Source organism: Asparagus officinalis, chromosome 3, assembly GCF_001876935.1.
Source record: "Asparagus officinalis chromosome 3, Aspof.V1, whole genome shotgun sequence".
NCBI lineage: Eukaryota > Viridiplantae > Streptophyta > Magnoliopsida > Asparagales > Asparagaceae > Asparagus > Asparagus officinalis.
This window is the reverse complement of record NC_033796.1, coordinates 61,922,585-61,941,670: the sequence shown is the minus strand read 5'-3', so window position 1 is coordinate 61,941,670 and position 19,086 is coordinate 61,922,585.

The following is a 19,086-nucleotide window of genomic DNA, read 5'->3' as shown; positions in this document are numbered from 1 at the left end:
ATTGTAAGGGGTGACTACATGTTTGGAAGGCTTCACCCTTCTTCTTGTTCTACTCTTTTAAGGGGTACATGCACCCTCGCAACTCTCTTTTTCTTATTTATCATCTTCATCCTAAAAAAATAAGTCAACTTTTGGTGGATGGACTTCCTCCGATCGAAGAGAACATTTCCTCTCCATATCAATGTTAGTCACGTCAACTGGAGGGAATTCTCTATTGGAGGGACTTTCCTCTCCATATCAACATTAGTAAAGTCAGGTGGAGGTAATTCCTCTCGTGGAGGAAATTCCATCTCAATCTCAATGTCAGCCACGTGGAGTGCCTGAGTCAAAATAATAATAATAATAAAACAAAAAATGTATTACTTAATATTTATTATCATTATGAAAAAAACTTTAACGCTAAAAAATCTAACCTCAACAACAATTCTGTAATCTTAACAACAATTCTATAACCTTAACAATCATAATCTGTAACCTTCACAACCAATTTGTAATCTTAACAACAAATCTCTAACCTTGACAACTAATTTGTAATCAAAAGTAATAAAAAGGGTCTAACTTGTACAAGTTTGCTTGTCCATTGGTGTGCTAGACACCTCTCATATCAGCCTCTTATTGTTATACATAGTGAGGCTCTTGCACTGGGCATTGCGCAACTCCTCTCTCAACATTCTCACTTCTTCAGATAGAGAAGCTTCTTTTACTGATAGAGAAACTATCTCTTCTCGATCGATAGCTCTCTAATCTTTATATTTATTCTCATTGACGCGATGTAATTTTTGATTCATCTGCGCGATCCTCTTCCAAATCATCAATTGGTGAGGCAATTCTATTTGATCAACTGCCTTATTGTGCTGCTCGACCGCTTCATCGATATTATGGGGCATGGCCTATGAAATAGACAGATAGAGTATTAGTAACCAACAAATAACATTAATAATAAATTGTTATATAACTCACAATTACTATAATGCTTACTGGTCCTCGAAGAATGTAATCATCTTCTAATCCTCTTTTATTTTTTGTTTTGGGGATAGGCTATCTTGGGCTACGTGCCCTAACAGTGTCTCTCCTCTACTTTTACTTATTCTTCTCTCTCTCTCTCTCTCTCTCTCTCTCTCCCCCTTCTCTCTCTCTCTCTCTCTCTCTCTCTCTCTCTCTCTCTCTCTCTCTCTATCTATCTATCTATCTATCTTTATTCTTATCTTCCTTTTTCTTCTTATCTTTCTCCTTCTCCCGCTCCTTCCCCAGCAAACTGTTAGGTCTTATGTTTATGAGCCTACTATTTAATCTAATTTTGATGATTAACAAATAATTTCTAACAATGTTTGTCGAGTATTCATATTTGATTGTTAGGTATTCTACACAAAGATCCTCCATTGGAGGTTAGATGGAATTGAGCTTAATGATGATATCTAAAGGAGGTTGGAAGAAAATTTTGAATGGAGCACGATACAATTCAAGTCAAGATCCAATATTGCCTCATCCATATTATGAAGAGGAGGATTGCCCAAGATCAAGCATCATGAGATCATTTAGCTTGGGTACATTAGTTTAGGTATTTATATTATGTGTGTTAATACTTAAAGCTCAACCATACACACACATTTTCTCATTTTATCGTTTTTTGATTTATCGACAACCACAATTTTTTGCAAACAAATAGATATATTTATATACATACATATATGTTTTATATACATCTATTTATGTGGATAATTTGTTTTTAGTTTGGCCACATAAATATGAAACAAATGGATATAATTATATATACACACATATTTATTTCATGTTTTTATGTGCTTGAAATAATTTCAACAAAATCAAGCTTTAACAATTTTAAATCAATAAAATCATGTTTATTTGCACAATATGTGTTTACGGATTAAAAGACTCGTTTATATCATTTTACATCTTTTATAAAGTCTATTAATCCTTTCAAAAGAAGTTTCAAAACTTGCTTGAAAACATTTTATCAAAATCATGTGTTTTTGAGATTCCGTATTTTGATCAATTTTGTAAATAATTAGTTTTCACAAATGGGAAATGCAATTTGAAAAATTCTTTTTGGAACATGTTTATTTTCATGTTTATAAACATTTTCCAAAGTTTTATATTTTTTGAAATTTATTTTCTATTTTTAAAAAGTTTTAAAATTAAATTTTACTGTTCATTATATGCTCTGTGCACGTTATCAGTCAACTGATGAACAGTATCAGTCGACTGATAAAAGTGGCTGGAAAAACAAAAAGTTTTTGCTCAGTTGACTAATGAATAGGGGTGCGGAGTCGAGAGATTACCAGCCATCGAGTGAACGATGAACGTTCAGGAAGTTAAATGGATGCTTGCACTGAGGGCAGGAAGGATTCTGCTTGTATGTCGCCCATCTCAGAATACAAGTCACACTGCATTATACAAAATGAAGGTAGGCACATGACAAAGGTGATTTAAGGATAAAATTCAGATGCAAGTCACCTGTAACACAAGTACATCATAATATATACTTGAGCAATATAAACAAAGACAAGATTAACCCTAATTGATAGATCTAAGTTAGGGTTAACTCTCAGCTGCAGATAGACCCCATGCAGTTCTATTGTTGCAGATACACCCCTTATACTATTGCCAAGTTGCAGATAAACCACCTGAGTGAATTTGTTTTACTCTTTTATCTTTGAAGAGACGAAATTTTGTTTTTTGATAAATACACCTCCTGAGAGTCTATCCGCCACAATAGAACTACAGCGGGTCTATATGCAACTGGGTGATGGTACAGGGTATATCCTCAATTATTCCTTTAAGTTTTTGTGTAGGGTAATGTACTTTTGTACTAGAACATCTTATATTGGGACATAACAAACTCAGTTCAAAGACCAATGACCCTTCCACGAATGGCACTGTGATCAAAATTCATGTTTCCATATACTAAACTAATAATAATTATTGACTACTGAACTACTCAAGAGGGACCAAGTCGAACACCATAATTCACAGCGATGCAGCCCACATTCCAATTTCTAATAGTCAGAGTAGTAGAAACTATAATTATATTAGCAACATTTACTTCTCAGACATCAGAAGCAACCATACTCAGAGCCATTACCACTTCCCCGAAAGTGCAAGCAACCAAAATCAAAGCGCTAATTGCTTCCACATTGCCATAAAAGAAGGAAGAGGATAGAAATATGAATATAGCTGATGAAGGATTCTATTTCCACTTTCATCTACCTCTCTTTCTACTTCATATGCTCAGGATCATATCCAAATTTTTTCTCCACCCTACACATTTGGGATTCATTTTTCTTGGTTCATATAAGTACAAATCAACATGTAGAAAGACAGATATCCATTGATGCAAATACAATTTCCTGTTTAATTTTCATATAGGAGCAATATGTGATAAGTGATTATTGAGCATCAAGAATGGTCCATCCGAGAGCAGCAGCTACCTCATATTGTGGTTTTCACACAAAAGTTAAAAAGTTATAGTCACAATGAGAACAAGAGAGAGAATAAATTTTGATGCCCTCTTAGAGAACATTATTTCCATTCTTTGCTCAGTTGACTAATGAATAGGGGTGCCAAACCGTATCCGTATCCGAGGAAATATCCGTAACCGTATCCGTTAGGATACGAATATGGTTACTCAAAGCTATTACCGATAGGATATGGTTGCGGATATGGTTTTGTAGTGAAATATCCGTATCCGTATCTGAAAATATCCGAATACATATTGGTAATACTCTTACGATAGTTTCGATTCTTAGATTATGGATTTGTGGTTAATTTTGATGATCAAGATGTCTAATCTTAGCTTTTCAATCATAATAAACATATTAACGAACTCTTTTTGTATCACATGACTATATTTTTCTGAATACTATCTAGTTTTCTCATATCCTTTTTGTATCCGCATGCATATCCGTTTATATATCCGCATCTATATCCGTAACCGTATCCGATTTTCACGGATATGGATATGAATTTTTCTTACCGATGTATATCCGTACCGTATCCGTATCCGAGATGGGTAAGCGGATATGGATATGGTAAGTGTCATATCCGAGCCGTATCCGCTCCGTTAACACCCCTACTAATGAACCATCAGTCGACTGATACAGGTTATCAGTCGACTGATACAGGTTATCAGTCGACTGATGAGTTCATCAGTCGACAGATAGGAGATGGGTAACCTGTAATGGTCAGCTTATTAGTCGACTGATGAACTGATGGCCTACAACGGCTAGTTTTTCTAGTTTGCTGATTTTTTAGGTTTTTATCATTTTGCTTGGTTTTTGGGATTTGTTTCATGAATCTATATATACCCCATTTCCTCTAACTTTTGAACTTACTAAGAAAAGTTTTAAAACAAGTTATAAGAAAAGTTTTAAAACAAGTTTACAAGGGTTTAAGTATGTTTAAGTGTTGTTTTCAAGTTTGTTTATGTGAAGAAGTTTTCACAAGAGGAGGAGATTATTCTTTTCGTGTTTGAGCTTCATTCTACATCTTTCTCACTTTTGATTTTCAGAGAAGTTTTGCTAAACTCAATTTCTAGCTTCATTTATATATTTGTTTATTATTCATTTTATTAAGCTATATTTTATATTGAGTTTAGTTTTCATTATTACTCATTAATCTCACACACTATTTATTGAGCTTTTAGTATTTCATACATTATATAATTGGGTTGTGGTGAGTGATACATTGAGTGTGAGCTTAATTGAGTTCTCATCTTGTTAGAGAACAAAACAAATTGTATTTGAGCTTATTTATTAAGTGAACACATTATAATACACAAGTACAATGAGAGGAGTGTGTGGTGAGAGACGGGGTTGATTCCAAGAGGAGTGGCGTCAGTAGTAAAGCATAGGGAGAGGTTGTAAATCCCAGCACTTGAGGAAGTCAACACGGGCCAGGCCAACACTTAGAGGGTGTATTGTGTGATTCTATTTGTGTGAGTTGTGAATGTTTTTGGTGAGATAGAAAACTGATTGTGTGAGTTGTAAACGTTTTTTGTGAATGTTAAAAACCGATTGTGATAGTTCAGATTCTCCTAGAGGGTGAGGAACAGAGACGTAGGTTGAGGGTGATTGAATTCAGTGATCATATTATGTGTTTGCGATTGTTATTTGCGCACTATCTCATTTGCATCTTGTGTTCATGTTTATTTCGCCCATGTTTTTAATACATACCCCTGCTCATAATTTGTTAAATATCACACTTGATAGGATAGATTGTTAATAAGTTTTTAAATTAGCATTAAATCGGATTAGATTAGTAAATACCCTATTCACCCCCTTCCCCCTCTAGGGTAATTTCACAAACCTCTCCCTAGTTCTTTAAAAACCTTCTCATGTCTTTGAACTTGGTCTTGTATCTGTGAAAGCTTTATAGTACATTGCTGAGCTTTAGCTACAACTGTGACCATTCTTATGGATCCCCCAACTTCTCCAGTCTCACCCAATTTGTGAGGGGATGCCTTAACATACTTCCCAATACTGGCTTCTTGATGTCAGTAAATTCATAGTACCATAACTGCACATGAGAGAAATAAATATTAACAATCAATCTGTAATCTTAACAACAAATACGTAACCATAACAATAAATTTGTAACATTCACAACTAAACAGTAAGCTTAATAATAAATCTGTAAGCTTAACAACCAATCTGTAGGCATAACAACACAAACTATCAGCAACCTTAACAACAAATCAGCAATCTCAACAATCAATCTGTAACCTTAACAACAAACTCATAACCTTAACAACCATTATGTAACATTAACAATAAATCTATAACCTTAACAAAAAATCAGTAAACTTAATAATAAGACTATCTTCTTTCTAGACTTGAGCAAATAAAAAGTATGAATACTTACAAACATAAGCTAGGTACACCCTTGCAGATATATTATCTTCTTTTCAACAGCAGTAGGACCCCTGAATGCATTTTTAATTGTATTATTTGTCTCACTGAAAATATAGCTCCCCCAAGCAATGTTTGTTGCTTGTTCGATGTTGTCAACATACTTGAACAAATACCTTAGTATGTCACTAACACAGCTTGGACACCAGATCATGCTCAATTGATACATGATCTGTATTTGGACAAAGTCTTTTACGTCTTCACGGTCATTTGATCATATAAGACTCATAATTAGATTCTCAACATGGTGTCTGGTGGGTGCTGGAGAAGACCTATTGTTGTCCCCCTCAGTTTTTAAAAAAAAACCTCAATCAAATTCGATTTCTTCGATCTCGGTTGGGGCCAACAAAATTCCCTTTATTGGAGAACCACGTATGGCTCATAACCCAATCAAGGTTGAATGAGCACTATATGTCTTCTCCAGTTTTTAAATCAGTGAAGATAAATTTCTTCCTATGCTCGTTCCACTGTCTAAGCACGAGAAGATCAAGACCAGGAGGGCCAAAATGAATGTAGTGCCTGAATACACTATTGTCATAGGCATCCCAATACCTTTGGCCCATATGTTGTACTAAAGAATGCATGAAATCATAATAAGCAGTGCAACTTGATGTAGCTTGCAACTCTGATACATGCTTTTGTCTACAAAGCAAAACAACAAGGCATAATTAGTTTAAAAATAATCTGTAACCTTAACAATTATGTTGTAAACATCAAAAAGAATCTGTAACCTTAACAACAAATCCATAAGCTTAACAACCATTCAATAACCTCAATAACCAATCAATAACCTTAACAATAAAAGCATAACCCTAAAAGCCACACGTCAATAGTAACCTTAACAACTAACATCCAAACATCAAATGTAACATTCACAGCATATTTATAACCTTCACACACAACAGATTCATAACCTTAACAACTAATACAGAACCTTAACAATTAATGAATGTCCTGACAACTAAAAGCTAATCTTCACAACTTAACTATAACCTTCACAATTATATAGTAAACTCACCTCTTTTTGGTTGTCAACTTCCTCTCTTCCACATTGCTCCTATTCATTCCTCTCTTTAGGTCTAGGAGCGCTCTTGAGACCTCGTCGGTACTGCCCTCGAGATCTATGCATTGGACTGGGTTTGTGGGTTGATCGGGACTTGTGGAAAGAAGATGTCTAGCTGTGATGTCCTCTAGAACATGGGCAATTGATGTGGCAGCTTCATTCAACTCTATGCTGGAAGGTCTTATTGCGACGACGTACTGTGACGCGTCGTCATCGCTGATGAAATCTGCAGGTGCTGCACAAGCGATTTCTTTGGGAGCTAACTTATAGGCCATGATGAAGATCAGAGTGTAGGATGGCAAGATTACAAGAGAAGATCTTGGATTTCCGCTCTGGGGTGGGTTGATATAGGGTTAGGTTATGATTTTAGGGATACTCGATTTGCTTGGTAAGATAAGAGAAGATGACACGTTCGACGAGGAGAGGTGTTTTGAGTAGTGGGAGGCGGTTAAATTAAAGGGCATTTTGGGAATTATTTTTTAAAGTCGGGTCACTTGGGAACTGGGTATGGGGGCTAAACACAACTGCATTTGGGGATGGGGGCTTTTAGGGCTTTGAAAAAGTCTTTAGGGGGGGAGGAATAGATGAAGTTATTTTGGGGGCTAGAAGCAATTTTCCCTAATAATAACTGCCTTGTTGTCTTTTACTTTTATGTACCTTATTGACTTCTGATTACTGTATGCTTGTATGCATATGTACATATCTAAGTTTGTTTGTTTCTTGATAAGGTTTTCTCATTTGCAAGTAACATTCATTAGCACAAGTCACGGAAAATTTAGCTCCTCTAGTGGTTACTACTAGCTGCCCTGTTCCGAACCTCCAACATAACATTTATTTCAGTTTAGACCCTGTTATATTGTTTATAATAAAGTTCTAACATATGATGATTCTTAAGTTGCAAAAAAGAAGGAAAATGGTAAACCCGATTGGACTAATTTTTGACTAATTTTTTCCTGTTTGTCCATCACCCATTCCCTTTAACCTAATCATATTAAGTTTTAAACTCAGTCTAGTTTGGACTTGGATTTTCGGGAATGAGGAGAGATTGATGGTGGGCAGTGGACATGGTGGGAGGGTGTCTTCATTCACGAAAGGAGTGTTTTCGAGAATCTTATGTTGTGAATTGGTTAGCAAGTAAGTTTGTGAAAGTTTGAGAGTGCATTGATAGATAGATCTAGGTTCGGATTTTTATTTTTATTTTTGGATTTTGGAGGGAAAACTGACGATGAGATATGAGAAAACTAATGATGATTGATGTGGTAACAAATAGATGTACTTTAATAACATGGTTATTTTGGGCATTAAATGTTAAGTGAGCTTTCGGCTCACTTCTCGTTAATGCATTTTTTGTAACAACTAAAACTAGAAAGCTCTCAAGTCATATTGTGAGTTGTAAGTTATATTCTAACATTGTTGTACGGTACATGCACATATGTGAATATCTGAAACATGTGAATATCTGAAACACACACTTCTAGCTAAATCAACGGTAAGAGTTGACCTGTTAGCATATCATGTTTCGTACAAATGCATTGTAATGGTTTGGGAAAAAATCTCATGAAATCTCATCAGTCATGAACTTCTTTTTGTCCCACCTTTTTTTTTGGCAGGGAATTGCTAGCACAATAACTATTTGCTATTGTGGTGTCTATTAGTTTACATGTTGTATTATTTCTGATAAGTGTGTGTGTGCGTGTAGGATACTAGGTAAGAGCTGGTAGCTCATTTTCCAAAATGAGCTGCCAGTTCATTGCTATGTGAGCCCCACCCTGACGTGACTAGCAGCGGGTTCACATAGCATTGAGCTGGAAACCCAATTTGCGAAATGGACTATCAGCTCATTTATATTTTTAGCCTGTTACATTGTGTATGATAAAGTTCGAACATATAAGGGGCGTTTGGTTGCTTGCAACTATAGTTGCAAAAGTGCCACTTGTAGGATCTGAAATAGATACACTAGAACACTAGAGGGGGGGTGAATAATATTCTTTTAAAAATTATGCAAAGTAGATTATAAATTACAAAGAAAGAATGGCAACAATATCAGAAAATCATAATCACAAACAAGAGTTTTTATACTGGTTCCACCAATCTGGTGTACATCCAGTCCCCAAGCAAATCTCGCTTGAGATTTCCACTATAATTTTGAATCAAGTACAAAATTAAAACCAAACCTGACCAATTTGTAAGTCCCTGCAAATTGCAACATTAATTGACAGTCCCTTGCCAATTGCACACTAATCTCTAGACCAAGAGATCAATCTCTCTCAAACCGAGAGAACTTTCCTTAAATTAAACAACTCAATTCCTATAAGCCATGATTTGAAGTATTGTGTAGCAGTGGCTTAGGAATAATTTTAACCTCAGGAAATTATCTAAATAATATGTATTTTGAATGATGATCGAAGGCAATTTCAATAAAGATCTTTTTCTCAAAACTTACTGAAATCTGAATTTTTGACTTTTGAAAAATACACAAAGAATGAAGCTTATGGGTATAGAATCATGTGCCATTTTTTGAACATATAACCTTTATATAGCCCTTGAAAAGATAAATTTTAAACTTCAAAACGTTTGAAAAACGGCTAAAAACTATCACAAGTTTAAATTCAAACGTTCAGAAAAAACTATCTTAGTAGTTAACTATAATGCACAGTAGTCGACTACTCTATAATACAGAAAGCCTGGAAAACAAAAATCCAAAGATCAGTTGTCGACTATAATTGTTAGTGGTCGACTACACTGTAAAATAAACATTCTGTAAAACAATTTTCAAAGCTCAGCAATCGACTATATTTACTTGTAGTCGACTACTCTGTAAAACTAAAGTTCTGTAAATAAAAATTCAAAGCTGAGTAGTCGACTATAATTCTTAGAAGTCGACTACTCTGTAGTTTCATAGAAACTTATATCTTGAACTAAGACTACAGTAATCGACTATTATTCTTATTAGTCGACTACTAAAGAGTAAAAATGTTATGTATGAACTATTTTTAGACTTAATAATAAACTAAATACTCTAATGGTTAACATAGGGAATTTCTATTGTTAACCAACACACTAAGCCTGTGTTAGTGTGTTCTAATTTCTATGTGTGTGTGTGTGAGTGATCAAGGCTTGTAAAAAATTCTAAGTAAAGATAAATGTAAAAATTACATTGATGTATTTGTTCTTCATCTTCTTTACTTCATAATGCCTTGAACTCATATTGCACTTGTTCATATTTGATGTTGAAAGCTGCATTTAAATATTAGTGCATATGTATAACACACATAGTGATTCTCAATATGAATAAATTGTTATCATCAAAATTATATCATGGGGACATGATATCCAACATTCTCCCCCTTTTTGATGATGATAAACAATTTATGCATATGTAAGTATATTAAAAATAAAAACTTTGATAAACAAATATACTTACCCCCCCTGCATAAAAGCACATTAGAGTCTACAATTCATATTATTGAGTCTATATAACATAAATTCTGAAAACATTCTCCCGTTTGTCATTAACAAAAAGAAATATATAACTATCCTAAACATATCATAATTTCCTCTTCATGAGCTAATACTTCAAACAGATCATCCAGATTATGATCATAGTCCATAACCTCACTCATCCAAATAGGTAGGCAAAAACTTCCCATAAAAACTAAAAGTTCCACAATGTTTATCACCATAATCTGTTTAAAATATATAGCACATCAATTAAATAAATAAGCACCATAACAATAACTTAGAATGCAGTCAAATAAGAAACATAGTAGCACACAAATTACATATAACTTAGAATGCAGTCAAATAAGAAACATAGTAGCACACAAATTACATATGTCTTAAAAACCAATAACTACGACATAGTTTTTGACAATCAAACTTAAACGTAGCACACAAATTACATATGTCTTAAAAACCAATAACTACGACATAGTTTTTGACAATCAAACTTAAATATACCAAAATAAGACATAATTATTTTGATAACAAATATAAATTTCAACCAAATACTAAATGATGCATGCATTATCTTCTAAGGTGCTGGAGGAGGTTGATGTCCTTGGAAGAATGCACTAAGCTTCATGTCCAAGTTATCAAATTTCTTCATTAACTCCTCCTGATTACTGATGATGTAACTGTTCTGGGAATAAAGAGCTCGCTGACTAGTCTCTAATTCAAGGATACGTGCAGACAAGGTGTTATATTGCACATCCGAGAAACAAGAGGGTTCTGAGTGCATTTGTGGGGGTTGTTGACTAGATGAAGGGCCTGCTTGAGTTGAGGATTGTGGAATATCTTGTAGAATTTGTTCTTGAGGTGGTTGAGGTTCATCTTGAGGATTGTGATCATGAATTTCAAAATTTGTTAACTTCATCCTAGTTAGGGCATTAGAATCGAAGAATTCAATGGAACGAACGACGGAATTTTCAGTCTCAATATCAACATAAAATTTATCAAAGATTTTCGTTAAAAAAGCACCGTAAGGAAGAAATCCTTTTGGTATTGTCAGAAGATTATCAAAATAAACTTCAGCCCAATTAATTTGGATATTCCCCATTATAGCATATAATGCTTTTGCTAAGTCTAGGGAAATAAAATGAAAACTTCCAGTTTTTGGAAACAGGTTATAAGCTAAGATTCGAGCAATGAAACGAGGAATTGGACGTAGCTTATTTGAATTATTCAATGGTTTACTATAACCAGGAAGAAAAATATGATTTGATAGCAATTCTGAATCATTCATTCTGATTGACCTAAGAGAGACTCATCGGAAAGGAAGTTAAAAATTTTTCAATTGACTTAGAAGTCAAGTCTATTTCTACTCTTTTGACAAGAGTTCTAAGCTTTTTAGTTCCACTAATAGTTCCTATACGTTCTATATTAGTATAGAACAATTGAACCAGAAAAGGATATGTGGGTTTTTTATTTTCAGCAGAGAATAATTCAAGCAACCCCACATTTTTAAAATATGATCCAAAATTCCATGGGATAAAATCATCAAATTTCACAAATCGTCCTGGAAGAACTTTAAATGTAGATATTTTGTTAAATTCTTTAAGTAAATCAGGACTTTTAAATATATGATGATTTCATCGTTAACATCAGTATGAACTTGCTTAGCTTTCTTAGCTCTAGACATGATAAATCAGAAATATACCAAAAGATAAGAAAGATCAAGTTGAGAAGTTACCAAAAACAGATGAAACCCTAGGATTAGTGGACTATTACTGGATGTAGTCGCCTACAGAATCTGTCAGACTGAAGAAACCAATGTATTTGATGAAGATTTTGAGAAGAAAAACGAAAATCTGATGATGCCCTAACTTGGATTCAATGGGTTCTGAAGAGGGGAAGAAGAGAGATCGGTTATGAGAAGAAGAAGATGGGTTTTGTGTTTTAATTTTTCTTTAGAATAAAAATTATAATTTGTATGGTTAGGATTAAATTAAGAACAAATGAATGGTGAAGATTTGCTCTTAAAAATGTGGCTAGGATTGATGGGATTAGAATCAATGGTTGAGATGAATTTTACTTAAGTGAAATGGGCATTGGGTTTAGGGTATAATGAGTTTAAATCCAATATGCTGAAAAAACTAAGTTTGGAAAAATCTGAGGTTGTAGTCGACTACTAAGCAAATTAGTTGACTATATTGTAATTGACAGAACTCTGAATTTTAGTTTGAACACAGATTAGTCGACTACTAAGTGAATTAGTCGACTACACTGTAATTGACAGAAAGTTGATTTTTAGATTATAACTCATAGTAGTCGACTACTAAACAAATTAATCGACTACACTAAAATTTACAAAACATCTTATAAGCAATACTTGTTCATGTAGTCAACTATAGGTCAAATTAGTCGACTATTAAGGGTGCATATGTATTTGTTTTATAACTTTAATTTAAATATTCAATTGAACATATACCTAATTCCCTTCTTAATTTAACATAAATTTCTTCTTTTAAGGGTTTTGTTAATATATCTGCTATTTGTTTATCAGTAGATATAAATTCTAATGAAATATCACCTTTAAGCACATGATCACGTAAGAAATGATGTCTAATATCAATATGTTTTATACGTGAATGTTGAATAGGATTTTTAGATAAATTGATTGCACTTGAATTGTCACACATTATGGATGATATGAGACAATTTTTGTCATAATCAGATATTTTTTGTTTCATCCATAATACTTGAGCACATGTTAGACTTGCAGCAATATATTCTGCTTCAGTCATTGATAATGATACTGAATTTTGTTTTTTACTAAACCAAGATACAAGTGAATGTCCTAAGAAATAACATGTTCCATTTGTACTTTTTCTGTCGGATTTGCATCCGGCAAAATCAGCATCACTATAAGATAATAAATCAAATGTGCTATTCTTTGGATAAAACAACCCATAATTTGTAGTATCTTTAAGATATCTAAAAATTCTTTTTACGGCTTTAAGGTGTGATTCTTTAGGATTAGATTAAAATCTAGCACATAAACATACACTAAACATAATATCAGATCTACTAGCAGTAATGTAAAGAAGTGATCCAATTATACCTCGATAGAGCTTTTGATCAACATTCTTACCATATTCATCTTTGTCAAGTGATATAGTAGTACTCATTGGTGTTGATTTGCTTGTTGTATTTTCCATTCCAAAACGTTTGAGTAACTCATTAGTATACTTGCTTTGATTGATGAATATTCCATCTTTTAATTGTTTGATTTGAAGTCAAAGGAAGAAATTGAGTTCATCCATGTGACTCATTTCAAATTCATCCTGCATAGTCTTAGCAAACTCTTGACAAAAATTGTTATTAGTAGAACCAAAAATAATATCATCTACATATATTTGAATTAATAATACATCTTTATTTATTTTCTTAATAAATAATGTTGAATCAACCTTTCCAATTTCAAAACCTGAAGTTAAAAGAAAATTCTTTAATCTATCATACCAAGCACGAGGTGCTTGTTTAAGACCATATAAGGCTTTTTTAAGTTTAAAAACATGATTTGGAAAACTTTTATGTTCAAAACCAGGAGATTGTTCTACAAACTTCTTTTATAAAACCATTTAGAAAAACACTCTTAACATCCATTTGAAATAGTTTAAAATTCATAAAACATGCAAATACAAGTAAAATTCTAATTGATTCTAAACGAGCAACTGGTGCATAGGTTTCATCATAATCAATACCTTCTTCTTGATTATAACCTTGTGCAACTAATCTTGCTTTGTTTCTAACAACTTGACCAGATTCATCTAATTTATTTCTAAAAATCCATTTTGTTCCAATAATTGATTTATTTTGAGGTCTAGGTATAAGATCCCAAATATTATTTCTTGTAAATTGGTTAAGTTCATCTTGCATAGCAATTATCCAAAAATCATTAAGTAAGGCTTCTTTTATATTTTTAGGTTCAATAGTTGAAATGAAAGTTGTATGAGCAATTAAATTAAAATGAGATCTAGTAGTTACTTTATCAGAAATATTACCAATAATTAAATCATGTGGATGATTTTTAACTTCTACAAAATTCTTTGGTAGATCATTTTGTAAATTGTTATCTTTTGAAGCATCTGTCATTGGTGTATCATTTATAGTATCAACTAAATCATCATCATTGTTTGAAATAATTGGTGTTTTCGAAAAAAATTCATCAAAAGAAATATGCATTGATTCTTCAATGACTAAAGTTCTTTTATTATATATTCTATAAGCTTTGCTATGGTTAGAATATCCAATAAATATTCCTTCGTCAGATTTAGAATCAAATTTATCTAAGTTATCTTTTGTGTTTAAAATAAAACATTTACAACCAAAAACTTTAAAATAAGAGACTTTAGGAATTCTATCATAAAATAATTCATAAGATGTTTTCTTTAAAATAGGTCTTAATAAAATTCTATTTAGAACATAACATGCTGTTGAAACAGCTTCTGCCCAAAAATACTTTGGTAAATTACTATCACATAACTTGGTTCTAGCACATTCTTGTAAAGTTCTATTTTTCCTTTCTACAACTCCATTTTATGGAGCTGCTCTAGGAAAAGAAAAAGTATGTGAAATACCATGTTTATCACAAAAATTTGCAAATAATTCATTTTCAAATTCACCTCCATGATCACTACGAATAGAAATAATAGAAAGTGATTTTTGATTTTGAATTCTTTTGCAAAATGTAGAAAACTCATTAAAAGCATCGTTTTTATGTTTAAGAAATATTACCCATGTAAATCTTGAATAATCATCAACAAGAACAAAAGCATATCTACTACCATTCAAAGATGCTACTCTAGAAGGACCAAAAAGATCAATATGAATTAATTCTAATGGTCTACTTGTAGAAATTATATTTTTAGATTTGAAAGAAGATTTATGCATTTTTCCTAGTTGACATGCATCACAAAATTTGTCTTTATAAGAAAGCTTAGGTAAACCTTTTACAGAATCATTTTTAGAAATTTTAGAAATATGTTTAAAATTAACATGTCCAAAATGTTTATGCCATAAAATAGAATCATTAGAGGATGCAATAAGACAATGTTCATTAGAAATGTTATTCATAAATAATACATATATATTATTTTTTCTATGTCCTTTAAATAATATAGTAATTAAATCTATGTCATAAATCAAGCAAGATTCTTTTTTAAAAACAATTTTAAAACCTTTATCACAAAGTTGACTTATACTAAGCAAATTATATTTAAGACCATCAACTAATAAAACATTATCAATAAAAGGTTTATTTGGATTACCGAAAATTCCAATACCAATAACTTTTTCTTTGTTGTTATCTCCAAAAGTGACGGTACCACCATCCTTATTTTGAAAAGATGACAACAATTGTATGTTTTCAGTCATATGTTTGGAACAACCGCTATCCAAAATCCACCTATCTTTCTTGGGTACCTGAAATGATACACATTTACAAATTTGTTACACATGCTATGTTGGGTCCATGAAATTAGCCTTTAGGAAACCAAACCCATGAAGAGTTTGATTTGCCTAAATAGTTAGTTGATAAACAAACATTTTTAATATAATCAAAAATATAAAAAATTTTATGTAATGAAGTTAATTCTTTAGGCACCCAAATAGAAAAGAATTTTAATTTCTTTTTACATATATCATCATTTATATTACAAGAAGATTTTACAAAAATGGTTTTCTTAGATACATTTCTATTAACTTGAAAACCTAAACCTTTTGTCTTTTGAGATTCTTTTTGAAAAGAAAGTATTTTATTATGATTTTCTTTACCTTTATTGAATTTACTAACATTTAAACATATATCATTATATTTTAATTTAATAGAAGAAATATATTTATCTAAACTATTAATGTGAATATTTAAATTATTACATTCTGATTTTAGATAAATATTCTCATTGGATAAACATTGATTTTCTTTAAGCAAGAAATAATTTTCTTCTTTCAAATTAATTACATAAGAGTTAGAATTTGTAGATGAATTAAAATTTGAAATTTCTTCAAGTAATCTTTTATTTTCTCCTTTAACAAAATTATGTGAAGCCTTTAATCTCAAAAAAGTTTCATATAATTCATTAAAAGTATCTAAAAGTTCTTCATTGTCACTTACTTCATCTTGTGCCATAAAGCACATATGAGCACTTTCCTTTTCTTCAATTTCTTCATCCGAATATGAAACATCACTATCATCCCAAGTAACCGTCATGGCTTTCCTTTTCTTGTTGTTTTGAATATTGTTGAAGTTGTTGAAATAATTTGATTTTTGCTTACTCTTCAGCAATGGACAATCTTTCTTCATATGCCCTGGTTTATTACACTTGAAACAAAGTAAGTTATATGAATTTGAACTTTTTAATTTGTACTTACCTTGTTTTATGAATTTTTGAAATTTATGTGCAAACATGCTCATTTCTTCATCATCATCCGAATCTTCTTTATCGCAAGTAATATTGAATACAAGCACTTTCTTGTTCTTTGTTTCATCATCATTCTTTCTATCTTTAATTTGAACTTCATAAGCCATGAGATTTTTGATAAGATTCTCAACCGTAAAAATTGACAAATCATTTGCTTCTTCGATTACGGTAACCTTCTTTTCCCATTGTGGAGTGAGTGATCGGAGTATTTTTCTTACCATCTCCACTTGAGTGTATGTTTTTCCAAGACCAATGAGAGAATTTGTAATGTCGGTGAATCTTGTGAACATTTCTCCAATTGTCTTATTTTCCTTCATCTTAAATAATTCGAATCTGTGTACAAGAACAGAAATTTTAGATTCTTTAACCTTATTTATACCTTCATGAGTTACCTCAAGTGTGTGCCAAATATCGTATGCAGATGAGGTCGTTAACACTCTATTAAACTCATTCTTGTCAAGTGCACAGAACAAAATGTTCATTGCTTTAGATTCCAAATTTGCATTATTTCTTTGTGAAGTAGTTCATTCTGAAAATGGAGTTGATGGCTTCACAAATCTTGTTTCCACAATGTTCCAAAGTTCATATCCAATTGATTGAAGGTAAATCTTCATTCGGTACTTCTAATAGTTGTAGTTCAATCCATCGAACATTGGTTGACGATTTGTAGAATGAACTTCTTTGAATTGTGATGTATTTGTTGATGCCATCTTTTACCTTGCTTTGATACCAAATGTAGGATCTGAAATAGATACACTAGAACACTAGAGGGGGGATGAATAGTATTCTTTTAAAAATTATGCAAAGTAGATTATAAATTGCAAAGAAAGAATGGCAATAATATCATAAAATCACAATCACAAATAAGAGTTTTTATACCGGTTCAACCAATCTGGTGTACATCCAGTCCCCAAGCAAATCCCGCTTGAGATTTCCACTATAATTTTAAATTAAGTATAAAATTAAAATCAAACCTGACCAATTTGCAAGTCCCTCAAAATTGTAATATTAATTGACAGCCCTTGCCAATTGCACACTGATCTCTAGACCAAGAGATCAACCTCTCTCAAACCGAGAGAACTTTCCTTAAATTAAACAACTCAATTCCTATAAGCCTTGATTTGAAGTGTTGTGTAGCAGTGGCTTAGGAATAATTTTAACCTCTGGAAATTGCCTAAATAATATGTATTTTGAATGATGATCAAAGTCAATTTCAGTAAAGATATTTTTCTCAAAACTTACTGAAATCTGAATTTTTTGACTTTTGAAAAATGCACAAAGAATGAAGTTTATGGGTATAGAATCACGTGTCATTTTTCTGAACATACAACCTTTATATAGCCCTTGAAAAGACAAAATTTAAACTTCAAAACGTTTGAAAAACGGCTAAAAACTGTCACAAGTTTAAATTCAAACGTTCAGAAAAAACTATCTTAGTAGTCGACTATAATGCATAGTAGTCGACTCACAAGTTTAAATTCAAACGTTCAGAAAAAACTATCTTAGTAGTCGACTATAATGCATAGTAGTCGACTACTCTGTAATACAGAAAGTCTGGAAAACAAAAATTCAAAGATCAGTAGTCGACTATAATTGTTAGTGGTCGACTACACTGTAAAATAAACGTTTTGTAAAACAATTTTCAAACCTCAGTAGTCGACTATATTTACTTGAAGTCGACTGTAAAATTGAAGTTCTGTAAATCAAAATTCAAAGCTGAGTAGTCGACTATAATTCTTAGTAGTCAACTACTCTGTAGTTTCATAGAAACTTATATCTTGAACTAAGACTACAGTAGTCGACTATTATTCTTATTAGTCAACTACTAAAGAGTAAAAATGTTATGTATGAACTATTTTTAGACTTAATGATAAACTAAATACTCTAATGGTTAACATAGGGGATTTCTATTGTTAACCAACACACTAAGCCTGTGTTAGTGTGTTCTAATTTCTATGTGTGTGTGTGTGAGTGATCGAGGCTTGTACAAAAATTCTAAGTAAAGATAAATATAAAAATTACATTGATGTATTTGTTCTTCATCTTCTTTACTTCATAATGCCTTAAACTCATATTACACTTGTTCATATTTGATGTTGAAAGCTGTATTTAAATGTTAGTGCATATGTATAACACACATAGTGATTCACTTGTTCATATTTGATGTTGAAAG